General features: G+C 44.2%; 1 protein-coding gene across 1 annotated transcript in view; it reads right to left on the bottom strand.

Annotated features, from left to right (window-relative positions):
• capn1 (calpain 1) overlaps positions 1-2836 on the bottom strand; it is a 47376-nt gene extending 44540 nt beyond the window's left edge. Inside the window, exon 1 of the mRNA XM_031585113.1 lies at positions 2641-2836. The gene's annotated coding sequence lies outside the window, so the exon portion shown is untranslated. The remainder of the gene's footprint in view (positions 1-2640) is intronic.
• Positions 2837-4624: the final 1788 nt, after the last annotated feature.

Genomic DNA, 4624 nt, shown 5'->3' with positions numbered 1-4624 from the left:
AGTTGTTGAGTCCTTCAATCTTTCATCAATAAAATTGCCTTTTTTCCTCTTCCCTAAACTTCTACTCTTTTCTGCGAGGAACAATAAAAGGCCTCTCCCTGCCATGGTTCACAAATGAACTTGTCCTCCTCTGGACTGAATCTTTCAGAACCTTTTTGAAACAGGGCAAAACCCAAATCCTAACCCTAACCCTAACCAACCTCCAAGCAGGTGCGCTCCTTGCAGCCATATTGGCACATGTTCCCTGCATCGAGGAGGTCCTGCAGAGCGACTGGAACCAAAAACAAAGACGTTAGTCCGAGTCATGGGGGGGGGGGCTGGTGAGTAGTGGAGGGTGTTCCTCTCACTGGACGTGCACATGGAAGAAGTGACAGGCACACCCAGGGCTCAGGACAAGAGGCTGTTTACACCACCACATGCAGTGGATTACAGGAGGGAGGACATACACACAGTCTAGTAGACTTCAGAGAAGTAGCCATCTTTGTGCTCTCAGATCATTTACAAAATGAAGACATGACTGTTTTAGCTCAACATGTCTGTTGTGCTCTGTCACATTCTCCACTTGCACCTCTCTCTCTCTCTCGCTCTCTTCCTCTCTCTCTCTCTCTCTCTCTCTTCCCCTCTCTCACTCTCTCTCTCTCTCTCTCACACACTCTCTCTCTCACTCTCTCACACGCTGTACAACACTGTTTTCATGTGTCTCTTCTTTTTTGCTTTCTGTTTTGCCCTTCTCTCTCTCTTCCTCTCTCTCTCTCTCTCCTCTCTCTCTCTCTCTCTCTTCCTCTCTCTCTCTCTCTTTCCCTCTCTAAACTTTGTTTCCTGCTCAGCCCCACAGAGACGCTGCCCATTGGTTGAGAGTTTATGTCCCTAATCCTCTGGCCTCAGTGCCAGAATGCAGTCACACCCACTGACTGGCTCTGATGTAGGCACAGAAACATTGCTCCCAGACTGTAACTAGTGTGTGTGTGTGTGTGTGTGTGTATGTGTGTGTGTGTGTGTGTGTGTGTGTGCACAGAAACATTGCTCCCAGACTGTAACTATTGTGTGTGTGTGTGTGTGTGTGTGTGTGTGTGTGTGTGTGTGTGTGTGTGTGTGTGTGCACAGAAACATTGCTCCCAGGCTGTAACTAGTGTGTGTTCACTGACGCTGTTGTTCTCTGTCCAACAAGCTTTTTCGGGCGCGGGCATCCAAACCATGAAACTAAAATGGAACCAAATACAAAAAGACACTCACAACCACTGAAGTAGAAAGGTATAAAAATTGATATGAATATTTCATAACATCTTTCAGAGGGTGACTTTCCTCTTCGCACTCCGCAATGAGGAGTGAATCCTGGAGTGGCAACGTGCCCACGAGCTCAGACTCGTCACGAAATGTCCCTCACGGTTACAAGCATGAGGAACATGGATGAAGATGTTCCTACTTTCTTATGTTTTGAGGAACTGCTACTTGTCTGAAGTGCTGTCAGGCCACATGAAATGTGAAATTAGGTGAAATAAGTGAAATGATTCCATGAAGAAAATCATCATATTATGGCAGCTAAATACACATGTTTTTAGTTGCTATCAGCTTGAGCTAATCAGCAAATCACGAGTCTAGGCTCCTGAAGCTATTCTAGGTGGGCTTCTGGGATGGTCAGGTTAATCTTTTACTCTGGGGCGTGGTAGTTCACTTGTGTTGTAGCCACAACAGTCGCCCTCACCCAAAGTAACTACAGTGTATAGGTAACCAGTAGTTTGAACCCCGCACACAGTAGCCCACAGAAGAAAAGCATATCATTACAATATGTCTGTGCTTGTTAAAGTGTAACAACCCAGTATTTGTTTTGTAAACCCTTAATGCACCTGGTGGTGCAGTTTTGGTAGTCTTGTAGTTCATATTTCACATGTAAAAAACATTTAGCCCAAACATTAAGCTCAGATGCGGGTCGACATATTTCAGGCTATGAAGAACAGTCTGCCGTTGCCTGTGCAACAAAGGGTTTGTTTATGCTTCACTAAGATCTCCTAGATGTTTTCATTAAATATATAAAAGTCTGTGACTGGCCAGGCAAGTTGCTTTTTCAGACAAGTGGAAACTCTCAATTGACAATGACACGTTGTACTAACTCACTTACAATTACGGTTAGTCAAAGTTAGTCAAAACTATTAACGTCAAAGTCAGTCAAAACTAAATTCTAAAATCTTGTTATTGGCCTGTTGCTCGCCTGTCAGGGCAAGAAGCCAACGGGCTGAAACAGCTGCCTGAGCAAGATAAGGAACATACGTCAATGATTCCTTTAAAATCAAACTTATGTACGCATCTTAATGGGCTATTTTCTCAAACCTTCCTTGAGACATTTAAGTCCGGGATTCTGTTCACAATAACGAACGCATTCATTATTAGGCTGCCATGCGCCTACGATTTCCTGGTCAAAGCCGAGAGTCGAAATGCGGTAGCGGTAGTCGAATAGAAAGTTTAACAAAAAGCCCGGAGAATATTTCCCAGATGTTTCCTGTCCAGAATTTAGCAGGAGATGTGGTCAGACTGTTGCATTTACAGTTTGGGTTACTATTTACCCCGCACAACAACCGCAAGCATACGAAGCGGACACATGCCGTTCTTGAGAAATGATCGGGGTGAAAAGTTAACACAGCCTACCTTTGGTGCTCCTCTTCAAGGTTGAAGAGAATAGAGAGAGAGGGGTTGGGAATTTTGGCCGTTTATGTGCATCAGACTCCCCGTAGCCTACTGTAACACACTCGCACACTGAAAAAGCACAAGCGATGAACTGGCACGCCTCTGCGTTAACGCCCCATCGCATTCCCCAGTCACCTCGGGCGAGTCAGTACAGTGTGCCATGCGTGCACTGTACACGCAGTATGTGCAGTCATTACAAACGTGGAGAGTATGGCTAATTAGAATGCGAAATTGTTGCGCTATTAATTCAACACATCTTCGTGTGTGGATAAAGCAAGTGGGAGGTTTACATTGTCCTGTTTACAGTAAGGGCCTATTATTGAGCAACTTGATTTGCACGTTGTTGAAGTAAGGCCTGTTGACCCAACACTGCCCCCTGGTGGCACAGAGACGAGATGTCAGAGGGCGTGTCGTGTTGTAAGCCCACTGACAGGCAGGCTTGCTTAAACACTCAAACTATTTGCATGCGCGCCATGTCAGCCAATCATAGCTAAACAGAACTCGTCAAAACTAAACATAAACAAAATGCCCATACATCTTGCCGAGCAGCCTCTCCCTCTCTCTCTTCATCTCCTTCTATATCATATTATGCTAATACTGATACTTGATTGAATGATCATATTACCAACTGCTAATTGTTTACCTAAATGTATCTCTTTATTTGTTTATCAAATTGATGTTTACTAACCAAATGTTCCCTCTCCTACAGCGTGACCTTTGCCTGCCAAAGCTGGTGGCTGTTCCTCATCCCCATCTGTGTCCCTTAAGTACACGTAATGGCAGCTGAACTTTACCCACACACTCACTTTATCTCTTTTCCCCCTCCTAGCCTAAACTATCTTCACTGTGTGATGCTGCTGTAGTCTCTCCACCCGATATACATGCAGAAACCCTCGACCTACACCTACCCACCCCCACCACACTGGCATGCACTTATTCTACCCCATACTCTGTGATAGAATTGTCCTGCAATGTCAACAATTGCCACCACCGACATAGTTTTCTGTTCCATTACTCTACTTACCCTTGTAATAGTCACCTTACGTGCACACTGTATACCCACTAAGCTGTTCTACAATACTTGAATGCTGCATATATATATATACCACGTTATGTTTGTATGTATTGTGTACATTTACCACATGTATGCTTGCAAGCTCATCCTGATATGTGTATGATTTCATCTGCCATGATTCTGAAGTTTTTCCTTGCCCCTGTCGCCATTGTGCTTGCTCTAAGGGGGTTCAGGCTCTGGGCTCTGTAAAGTGTGTGTGTGTGTGTGTGTGTGTGTGTGTGTGTGTGTGTGTGTGTGTGTGTGTGTGTGTGTGTGTGTGTGTGTGTGTGTGTGTGTGTGTGTGTGTGTGTGTGTGTGTGTGTGTGTGTGTGTGCTTGCTCTAAGGGGGTTCAGGCTCTGGGCTCTGTAAAGCGCCTTGAGACAATTTTGTTGTTTTGGCGCTATATAAATAATAATGAATTTAAATGAATTAGATGTTACAGTTTTTTTATTGAGAAAGATGATTCCTCTTTCACAGAGTGTCTATCTGACTATCTGTCTTCACACATATCTAACTCCACACATGAATGGCCGACAGTTGGACAAGAATAATGCTTAGTCTATTTCAGATCACACTGGAATGCACTGAGGAGAAGGATAGCAAGGGTCAGGATGTGGTTTAAGACACCCTTAAGTGGATCACTTTTATTTATCAGGAGGATAACCGATACAATAAGATAACCTTTACGCCTTACTCACTAACCTGGCAACTGAATATGCTTCCATGCGATTGTCTCTGGTCAATGTGCCTTTACAAAACCCAGCACTGCTTTAACTCATTGGCTAGTGTAGTACAATTAAAGATTGGCAGTCAATATAGATTCCAGTACAGTAGGTGGCGATAGAGCGTTTTCAATTTACGTTCAAGAAGAAGGAGAGAGAGAGAATCAA

This window comes from Clupea harengus, chromosome 18 (genome assembly GCF_900700415.2).
Source record: "Clupea harengus chromosome 18, Ch_v2.0.2, whole genome shotgun sequence".
NCBI lineage: Eukaryota > Metazoa > Chordata > Actinopteri > Clupeiformes > Clupeidae > Clupea > Clupea harengus.
Note: the sequence above shows the minus strand (reverse complement) of the source record. Positions and strands in the feature narration are given on the sequence as shown.